This window comes from Eutrigla gurnardus (assembly GCF_963514095.1).
Source record: "Eutrigla gurnardus genome assembly, chromosome: 22".
NCBI lineage: Eukaryota > Metazoa > Chordata > Actinopteri > Perciformes > Triglidae > Eutrigla > Eutrigla gurnardus.
The window spans coordinates 1,429,316-1,441,064 of NC_139933.1; positions in this window are offsets into that span (position 1 = coordinate 1,429,316).

Genomic DNA, 11,749 nt, shown 5'->3' on the forward strand with positions numbered 1-11,749 from the left:
CTTTTTCTCTGAATATTGCCCCCCTCTCTTGGCTCCGTTTCTTTCTCTTTTTTTTTTTGCCCTGATACGTCGTCATAGAAGCTTAAATTACATGTTTCTGCTTTTTTCTTGACCTCCGAACACATTCATTCCCACCGCTGAGATGGATTTTTTTCTTACCGAGATCAACTCCCTCTCTCTCCCTCTCTCTCTCTCTCTCTCCCCTCTCTGTTTCCTCCATAATGATGTTAATAAAGTGAGCAGAATGGATTATCCAGATTCCCATGGCAGGTTGCCTCTGCTCCGTCTCCCACTCCCCTTCTGTTTACTGGAGAGGAATCATTCACTTAGGCCTTATCGCTTTACACCCACGTTATCTGGACACACACACACACATACACACACACACACACACACACCCGATCGTGACCGGAGGGGTCTGTTTACATGACACACAAGGTAAAGAAGGTGGAAACGCAGAGATTTCAGGCGAGGTTTTCGGGAACGGAGGAGATCAAACACAGAAGGTGGAGACGGGAGGAAAGACGGCATCTTTTAAATGCTTTCCAAATGTTCCCTCGCTGCAGAACGAGGAGACACCGGCGTGCAGCAGCGAAGCCGTAGTTCCCACCGTCGCTTCGTGGTATATAATTGCTCTAGCAAACGCTCTCTCGTATCTAATATAAACTAATGAGGCAGATCGCTCCATCAGACCCAGCAGACAGTCGATGGAGAGCAGAGAAACATGCTGTAGGTCCATTAAGCCCGAAGGTTCTCAGGGCTGTGAGAAGGAAACGGGGAGGTGAGGTGGCAGCAAGGTGGACTTTTATCCAGTAAGTTAATAAATTAAGCATCCAGATTCCACAAATCAGGGATTAAATGGGTTCAAGGACAAACATCACCACCAAAATGTCCATTTGTATTTTAACTATTTGCCCCATATTTCCTGATTTTTTACGCGATTGTCTCCATGTTGAACAAAGAACAAATCCTGATTTATTTAAGTAAATGGGGGTTTAACAACAGCAAACCTTGTGCAGTATTATCAAAGACTATTATCCAAGTTTCATTCAAGAGTTCAAGGTCACACAGGGGGGATTCCTTGATAGAATCTTCCTTTAAGTGTGAGAGGTGATTTACAGCTGCTGACCAGGATGCTCCTCTCCCTTCTATCGGGCCTGAATGGGGAAATGAATCTGGATCAGCACTCTGACGCTGCTGACGAAGACCAGAGCCGTTGTGAGTCTGAAAGTGAGAGATTGTGTACATCTGGAGGCTATCAGGGGAACAGGTAGTGTTTCCCACCGTAGAGATGCCTTTATCCATGATTATGTACTGAAGAACAGTAGTGGAATGTAACTCAGAAGACCAACTCAAACGTTGTAAAATTGGAGGTAATTGTACTTTATTATGAGTCTTGTACTTCCAATTAAATAAGAAAGAGTTTAGATATTTTTAAAATTACATCCACAAGGAAACCATTTTCATCTTACAACTTGTCTGTGATTTGTGTGTTTTCCAAAAATTAAACCCCAATCAAGATTTAGCAACATGAAAGTAAGGTAATATTTGTATATGTAAATATTTTTACATTCTGATGTCATTACTTTTACTTTATTTAAACCAACTCCTTTGCATTTGATTGGGCTGCCATAAAAAAGTGGACGGTCTGCCTTGTTTGCAGCACATGTTTGCTTTGAAAATGAGAATTTGGATTCTTTTCATATATTATTAATAAGATGCACAATATGATGATGGGGATGTGATCAAAAAAGGTTTTTTTTCACCTCAACAATAAGCAAAGATCTGCATACTTCATCAGCGCCGGGGCAGAAACTCCCTCGTGAAAAGTTTTAAAGAGTGATGAAGTTTGCGTATCGCAAATTAAACTGAAATGCCTCTCAACCAATAAAAAACCCCAGAGTTCCACCAAATGTTTCCAAAACAATCCCTCACGAGGACGAGGAGTTGGCTAATGTGCCCTCCGCCTCGGCTGTATCAGCAGGAGAGCTCGAATAATAAACACAAGGGTGAAACGGAGAGCGTCGAAGTGAGAGGAGGGGGGGTGGAGGAGGAAACGGAGGTGAGGTTGTGGCGAAGAGGGAGGGAGGGAAGGGAGACAGCAGCCAGTTGGTGTAAATGACACGGAGGCTGTACCTGAGAAAGAATAACTCCCTAATACGGTTAGCCAATTAGCTACGAGGCGCCGGCTCCAAAGATTCGTTACGGCCTCAATCAAGTCATAGATTCATAGACGCTGGCATCGGACGGCGAGTGGAGATGGAAAAGTCCTTGATTGAGTTTAGAGAGAGGGCTGTAGTTGTGGAAGAATCGGGGAATAGGAATACTTCTGTCCCCCCTTTTTTTCACTTTGCTCTTGGAGACCAATCAGCATGACGGAGCCAATCGAGGACACCAATCAGATTTCAGCTAAATGTAGGAACAACACTTTCCTCCTCCTCTCATCTATACATCCACACGTCCTTTTCCATTAGTCAGCCACTCTATGCATCCATCATAATATAGATCTCTTATCTTCGTCCTCATCTCCTCCTCCAGCATCGAACCACTCAGGCAAACCCAATTTGGAAATCAGAATTTCCGTCAGCCAGCATGAAGCGCCAAATATTCTGCTTTTTTTTTCAGTTTTCTCATTTCATTCCACCTCTCTCTTTCTAGTCCTCCCTCCACTCTAAATATATTTCCCTCACACTCTAATTAATTCTGCTGTGAATTAATTACCAGGGGGAATCTTCCCAAAACAGAAGAGAGAGGGGGGTGAGAGTGGGGAGGGGATTTGAATTAATCACCACTCTATTCCTCAGCAAAAAAAAAAAGAAAGAAAGAAACAAAAGAGGCCACGGAATGAAAGAACAACACAACAAAAACACAAGGAACAAAATTGTTTACTTCGCCCTCACCTCAGCAGCTCAAAGCCCCATGGGGATGTGATTAGGAAAACAGAGCTTTTCTCTCCTTCTTCCTTTCTTTTGGAGTTTTTTTTCCTCTGCCCCTCCTCGTATACGCTCATTCCTCTTTGATGAAGTTGTGGGACTTCAGAGGGAATAGCGGCGCGGCTGGGATCGAGCGCCTGAGCACAAAGCACCATGGGAAGAGCAAACTTAGGGGGGGTGAGACGGGCCGAGTGTGTGTATGTGTGTGTGTGTGTGTGTGTGTGTGTGTGTGATACCCAGGAGTACAGTCATGCCCAGCTGATTAAAACTTCCAAACTTTGAGTTTAATCCGTTCATTGATATGTTAGATCGCTTCTCCTCCGACATGTTTGTTTTGCACCAAAAAAAACCCAGAGGCTTGTCAAACTTCAGGGGGCCTAACAAACCAATGACTCAACCCTAGCTGCACGGGTTGCCGTGGTAACCCGAACTCCCAGGAAGAGCGACAAAGAAGGGGGATATGATGTCAGGAAGGAGCGACCTGATTGGACAACGAGCCAAACAATATCGTGGGTTTTTTTGTTTTTTTTGGTTGTATGTTGGACCTTTTAATTCTCAGCTTGGGTGGGAGACAGAGGACATGTCCATGTGCGTCTCCCACGTGGGTGGCATGTGTGTGTGTGTGTGTGTGTGTGTGTGTGTGTGTGTGTGTGTGTGTGCTCGTCACACTCACAATGAAGATGTCATCCAACAGAGCTTAGCTCCCCTCCCCACACACACACACACACACACACTTGCCAACCCCACCCATCCACAAACACACACACACTCACACACACACACACACATCAGGACGGAGCCCAGATCATCAACGTGATAGCTGTTCTCCCTTGCAATAAAAGGATTTGAATGAAATCCCAAACTGCGGCGCACCACAGAGGAAGTGTCCTGACCTGTTGTCATGGCGATGAAACTTGTCCGTTGAGATATCCCGACGCACGCCACGGGAAAACAACCTCCCACGCCGCTCTCGCCGAGGCGGAGGCGACACCTTCCGGTCCCGTTCAGGACTCGTCTATGAGACTCACTGAGATCCACTTGAGGACCAGGTCCAGACCTCGGTTTGCATCGTTCTCACCTGGCCAACTGAAACACACTCCTGAGTCGAGATAAACGCTTCCAAACATGCTGAGTGTAAATCTTCTCTAAACGGCACGAAGGTCACCGCCACACGACCTTTACTCCACCAAAACAAGTCAACCAATTATATCAGATTCATAAAGCCTGGTTCTGATTCCTGCTGGTGAGATGATACTGGGATAAAACACTAATTCCAAAAAACAGGGTTTTTTGGATGAAGAGTCTTTTCTGTGGGTGGGAAAGAAAAATGCCCCAAATGTTGCCAGCATATTACAGTAAATGACACAGCATGGGAATAAAAAATGCAGACATGTTACATAACTTCTGGTTAGTGTTTGTACTTCAAACTTGAGCCTGCTGCGAACGGGGTGATCGTGTTTGACCGTGTCCAGTTGAGTGAGACGGATTAAGACGTTGGTTGTGTGTATGATATGACCTTTGACCCCTGTCTGTTTGATGGGGTTCACATGCTTCTGTGATAGTCACTGCATGTCTTCGACTGATTTTCTTACTCAAGTGGGATAAACATATTTCTGGTGGCACTACAGTCAACCATGCTTTTGGTTGCCATGGCGTCGGTTACTAAAGCCCTGATTATTACACTATATTGGTTTATTAACCTGCAGCATTGAGAGTCATGCTGCATTACTGTAGATGATCAATCCAGGATTATCAATCATATGACTTTAAAGTTATTAAAGTTTGAAAAAAAGAAAGAAAATGCCATCATTATGAAGGCAGATCTGTAGTTATGAGGAGATTTGATCCTGTGTCACCATCTTTCATTTGTTTGTAAAGAGCTTTCTGCTCGGAGACTAAATTCATTTTTGGAGTTGATGGAAAACGCGAGGTCTCATTAATTCTCAAACAAACGTGGAACCATTTCAGATAAGCCTTTAGTGCTGCTGACTGTGTCTTTGTGCGAATCCGCTTCATAAATGTACAGGGATACGAGGAAAAAGAAGACACTGGAGGATATAAATAACACACGGTGTCTGGTGAGTTCTGAGACACACTCTCTCACTACAGACATCTATATCACTGGGTTTTCCCTGATGTCTGCGAGGTGACTCCGCCGTGTCTAACTTAGCTCCTGTCCTCCACATGGAGGTCTATCAACAGAATGTGGAAGAGGGAATGATCGATGAGCTCCTGCGTCATTCCCCCAGCGCCCGCCGACATCTAAAGACAACGTGATGCGTCAGTTATCGAGCCAGATTTTTCCCCCGGACTACAGGATCCGAGCCCAGTCGGAGGGTGGTATATTTTCCCCTGCTCTAATCCCATCTCCGGCCATGAACTGTCAGCCGCTAACCCAACCCCAGGCCGCACAGAAACCAAAACCTTGCTTATTCCACCCCGAAGCCAGGCTCGTCTAATTTAGCCCACTTTATCACCCCAAGTAATCAGACCGGTGCTCCCACACAAAACAACATGTTCCCACTCCTTCCAGATGTACGCCAACACGCCTTCCAGTCCAGTGTGTATCTCAGTGAGGACCACAACATGCTCCCCCCCTTCATGTCCAGGGGACCCTCCACTAGATCAGTCCTGATCTGGAACCAGCAGCATGCATGATGGGGAGGGGTAACTGGAGGAACTGGGGGGGTTGTTGGTGCAGGAGCTGCAGGATGAGAGACATCCACACAAACACAAACCAGATGGAGGGATGGACGGATGGATGAGGAGGGAGGAGAACCTGAGTCATCCTCCCTCTCTCGGTCTTCCTCCAGTTCTGTTGGTTTCAGTGGAGGCTTCCACATCCACAGGCTGCGTGTGGTTCAATACAAGAACTACTTTCAATGACATTTGATTGGTCAGAAGATCAACCCAAGCTTGTGCAAGATCCAAAATTGAATTGGTTGAACTAATCAACTGTCTTTTCTCTTTCTATTTTTGTAGAACTTTGTAGAGAAGCTGCAGGACTGCGTGCATTCAATGCAAAAGCTACGGGTACTATTCCTTAAAGTATGCTTGTAACACATTCATTCAGAGTAATCAATTAACCTAACCTTCATGTCTTGTTCAAGGACCCAACTGTAGTCCAGCAGCAGACCAATCTCTGGTAACTGCAGAAACACTCTGCGGTGAATCTGAACCTCGGATCCCTGCTCGGCAACAAGGATATGTTTCATATCATGAGATCGTGATCTGACAGGCCGAATATACTCTGTGACAGTGAGTTAATCTTACGTCATTCATCTGAGACGGAATGTCAAAGTCTTGGCAGCTTCCGCAACAAGACAACACGACTCCACGTGGACAACAAAGCCAAATCACTGACACGTGTGTCACTTTGGGAGATGCCTCATTTCAGACAAAGACATATTTTATATTTATATTCATGCTGTGACTGAAACACGTTTGAAACAAAAACAGATGTGACATCTTTGTTATTGCGGCATTAACTCTTAGTGTCTTTCAGTTTGTGTTGTTAGTGGCATTCCCTTCTCGTTGCTTCTGACACAATTTTCAGGCAGGTTTCATTCTTTTTTTTCCCACCCGGACAGGAAAGCCAAGGCAGGTAGGTACCGAACAAAGTCCGTCACACCCTCTCCATCCTATTAAATCTATCAGAGCAGAAGGCAGAAGGCCGAGAGAGGCCGTCCACTTCACCCCGGAGAGAGAAAGAGAGTGTGACAGAGCAAGGGAGAGACTGTAATGAAAGAGAAAAAGTGAAAAATAACAAGAAACATGACAGCTCTGATGTCATTCACCATTAGAGGCCATTAGTGGTTTTGAATGTTCCATTGGATGTTTTCATGTCGGTGTAGTGCGGGTGAAAGCCCATTGACATCTAACTATCACCCCATAAGTAACTTTGCACACTCTTGTGTGGATACTTGGTGGTAAATTGGGAGAAAACGCAGGCAGAAGTGGGGTCACAGTAGCTCTTTTGACTAACCCGACTAACCCCGAACGCACACATGCACGGGCCATCGCTCCATCAACGCCTCGCTGTTCGATGGCGTGACGTCATCGGCAGCGATGCATCTTGTTTTTCCCTTGGCAGCGTGATTGGTCTGTCAGGACGAAGTGGTGGCGACCTGAAAGATGAAAGCAAGGGTGGAGCGAGGGATGAGGACACACAGAGGTCTGTCACCGCCTCACCATTTCCAACCACTTGACCACTCGTTATTTCTTCCTTCTTTCCATACAATTTACCTTTTATTCTCTTGCCTTGACTTGCACTGCTTTGAACTATTTGGATTTGGCTATTGTCTCGGCATGAGGGTCTTACATACACGCCGGTGGTGGCTGGCGACCCCAAAACACAGAGGAGGAAAAACAGTTTATCCAACAATTACAGACAGTTTGGGGAAGTGTGGCTTGATTTGCTTCTTGTGCTCTAACGATGACGATGTAGAACAATCCAGCAGTGGTTTCAGTTCAACCAATCTGTGATTAAGGGATTTAACAGCAGGCCAACACCATCCACATCGTCTTAAACTCCTGAACGCAGCATGTCCAATTGGTTTTTCCCACATTTTTACGCCCCCATGCTTCATCTCTCATGCCACATATAACTTGAATTGACTGCTAGTGCTGTGAAAAGTTACATGAACATGTAAGAGGAGAGGGTATGAGGCATGTACCAGTCAGCTAAGGTCTCATAAAAAAGCTGCATGGGAAATTAAGGATCCATTGTCTTGGGAGTTTGACCCATATTAAGGACTTAAAGTAGTTTAAATTTTTACTGAAAACTCCACAAAGTTTTTTTGAAATTGCGTTGCCAAAAAAAGCTGGAGAACCCCTTTAACAAATGTTTTTGCACCCAGAAGTAAAAAAAAGAGTGTGGAGTAAAGTACAACCCAACACTGAACAATACATTTTTAGAAAACCAAAATGTTGATTAACTTTCATGAACTGAAAACAAACTGAGTGAAGGTTCTAATATGAAAACATGGACAACTCCCAGAACGGACAAACCCACGCCCTAAAGCATAGCCTGCTTTATTGTCTGTTTTAGATTTAGACCATAAAGTGCGAGTAGGGTCATTTCTCTCATAGGCTATTATACAATCTGACATCTTTTTGCAGCCAGAGGAGGCGCCCCCTGGTGGCCATTTCAAAGAAAGTCAAAGGCACTTTTCAGGACTTGAGGTTGCGGCCTGTATGTGACAGATGTCGTAATGTCAAAATCCATTGAAGAAATCCATCATGGGGCACATCTACAATGGTTGCCACTTTATGAGCACAGTGGGGGAGCAGATGTGGGTCACCTTGGGCACCAGATTCAGTTCCAGAACTGGGCACCAAGACCAGAGCAGGCAAGCAGAGCGGAGCCCAGCAGATACAGAATACAAACATGCCTTCCGGGCCCGCAGCCCAACCGGAGAGCTTTATAGGAGCTGGGACTGGTTATAATAGCAGGGAGAGGGAGGATGGAGGGAGGCTGGCGGGCTGGGGGAGTTGGACAGCGGGGGTTATGTTTCCATGCCCCTGTGTGAGCGTGGATGATCCAAAACCCCATGTCTGTAAATGTCAAAGTTAGGAAGCGGAATCCAAGACTGAAATCTCTATAAGCTGCCCTGTAAGAAGCAGTAAAGCAGACTGGAAAGGAAGGGAGATCTTTATCGGACTATAGGCCGACCCCAGAACAGCACAGGACCGTACAGTGGCAGCAATTGTCCTCTGTCCTGAATCCATCTACCTTTTAGTTAGTACTGGAAACTTCCTTAACAGGCAGTTAATTCTTCAATGTGTTGTGAAACAAAATTCTCGAGTTACTCCATTATCTAGTTAACTAGACTGAGCCTTAAAGCCTCTGAAAAAGATTATAACTTAATTTTTCAAATCTCCTGTATCTTTCTTGGCTTGGTCGACCTGGGTTGTGCCCATTTGGCCAACGACTCGCCGTTTTGTCTCCAAAATGTGACACTGTTTTCACGGTCAATGAAGTCCTCGACAGGAGATAACGTTACTTAAGACATTACCGTTGAGCGGTAAGTGTGACGCACGAAGGGTACGGCGAACATGAGATACACGGTATGACTCAACAAATACAATCAGAACAGATGAGTCATTTGCAAACGTTGTTACTGTCGAGTTACAATGCTGAATGTCACGATTTAAAAAGGAGGCAGTGCGACGGGGCGTTCAGTGGAAATCTTTCTTCAGAGTGTTAGCTTCTGGTTCTCATTATTCTTCTTCATACTCGGCATTGTTAGCTTAGCACACTCGGTGAAGCAGCAAACTTGAACGTAAACATCTGAAAAGGTCAAAAAGCAGTAAAAAAATGTTTTAAATGTATCAAAATGTCTTTGATTGAGTACAGAGTCACACTGGAGTCCCTTAGCTTTTGAACCAGTGAACAAGAGCAAACTGGTTAGTTTGGTAGCAGTTATGAACATATTGCGCTGTTTGAATTTACCTTAGCATAGGATACTTGAACAGAATATTGGTATATTGCACGGGGGTGTATATTGATATTGGGCATGAATGATTGAGTGAATGAATGTAATAAGTGCATAACAATTTCCCTTTAGCCTCAAGGGGTGGAAAAGACTAGAAAAGAGCTACAGGTCCAAATGCTGGATTTGAACAGATTTAGTACACAATCTAGCCTAACCCTTTGGAAATTGCTTAATAGTTCCCCTCAATCACTGACCATTTGTTCGCTGCCCTCTCTGTTGAAGTACAATTCATGTTTTAGGATGTGGGGAAAACATTAATAAATCTAATCAAGGTGAATCCACATGGGATCTCCACATTAACCTTCCATTTTTGTGATCCAATATTAAACGTTCCATCAGAAGTTTTTGAAAATCACCAGCTGCAAGTGCAAAGAGAAGAAGGTTGTCAGGAATCAAGGTTTTCCCAGCCTGCAGCCTTTCTGGAAGACCTGAGACAACAAACAACATGAAGTAAAACAGGGTCAGACCACTACATCTAATCACTGTGGGGGTTGCAAGCGATCCAGCTCGGGATCAGCTGGATATAATAAAGTGATCAAAATGCCATGATGGGATTGTAATATGAACCAGACTTTAGAAAGTACTTAGTACAAAAAAGGCTTTACATAAGAGCAACTACACGCTGAATACTAAAAGAGTATGAAGAAATAGGAAGATTTGTGATTACTGGAAACACAAGAAACCACATGGCACGACAAACAAAAAATTATGTGAGATTAGCAAACCTCGATATTTCTTCTAGTGAGTGACAAAAGTCCCTACACATAACTCAAGATCAATAGGAACTTTCTGATGGAACAAAAAGACGTTCTCAAGCACTGTCAGCACTGTTATTCATGCACAACGACTTCTGTTAACACTGAAGTATCAGTATACCGATACTGACATCAGTACTCATTTTATATGCAATGCCAAAATAAAAACTTGCAACATGTTTGGAACTCTAAAGTACATTTTACAGCGTATCGCATCGGGTCTAGCACAATCAACCACGACTCCCACCGTGCATTTGGGTAACATCAGATCACACGGTCTAAAATCATATTACGGCAGGCAGAAGCTAAAAATTAGAAGTGCGTGTGAGTGAGTGAATGTGCACCTCTGTGTCCGTCTTCAGCTAATCTCCTATCCCGCTGCAGCAAACTGAATAATATTTCGGGTGGCCAGCAATGGCTTCATGCTCAACGACCTCTCATAGTTGCGGTGACTCACACTTTCTCCAAAACACCTTTTTATTGCCCGTTTTATATTTGCCATCGACTGCCTGCTGACTCCTCACTCGTTACTCTTAACTGGCTCCTGGGCCGGTATAGGGGCCGTTAGTAATAACACAGCTGAGTGCATCTCCAACACCCCCGTCTGCTACTCTGCTCCCAAAGCAGCGGGGTGTGGGGGGGATAACAGTTTGTGGCGTTTTTGGCTAACAGCTAACGGGAAATAACAGTACATGATGCCGGCATGCAGCTTTGTGAATTTAATTTAGTTTTTGGCAACATTGCGCAATGTGTCTTTTACGATGATTTGAGTCGATTGTCTGCAATCATCGTCATTGTGTTTGGAGTTTGAATTATGACTGATTCTGCCCTTCACTCCATGTTTTGGTGTCTGGTGAAGGCTAGAAGATGGTTGGTTGGTTGATCTGTTAATTGGTGATTTATTTGTGATGAAAGATAAATAACTTGAGATAATTCATATATCTTGATATTTATCCTTCAAATAAAGCCAACCTACTAAGTCAACAAAGAGCACTTCATTGTAGAAACTAAATCCTCTGGTGTGAGAACAACAAACTCAAACATTGTGTGCTATGGAGTTGACATTTAAATGGCCATACTGAATGTTTATTTTCTTTTGGCTTCTTTTTTTCCTAGTACAATCTTTGATTGACAATAAATCTCCTGAGTCTTCCTTGAGTGTTGTCATCAGGGTATTCTCCTCCTTATTCTGTATCTAGGATCTTCTGAACCATCTAGTCCACACTTATAACTGACAATCATACTTTCTGCAGATATATACAGTAGGTAATGTTACAAAGAGCCTCTGAGGTGCATGAAGGTATCACAGATTAGAGAGCCAACCGGTCATGCCGAGTCCTGACAAAGCTGAAATAATTATAACAAGAAAAGGTAACGGGATCATTAAGTGTTTCTTTGCTGATGATCATGACCTCTTCAGTGTTGGACGGCAGCATTGCCTTCTTTTAAAAACAGCAATATTCTTCTTGTAACTTCCATTTGTTTACCATAATTACAACAGCAGTTAAAACAGTTTATTTGACGATTATTGGTTAATGACATAACATGTAGAACTTATGACATT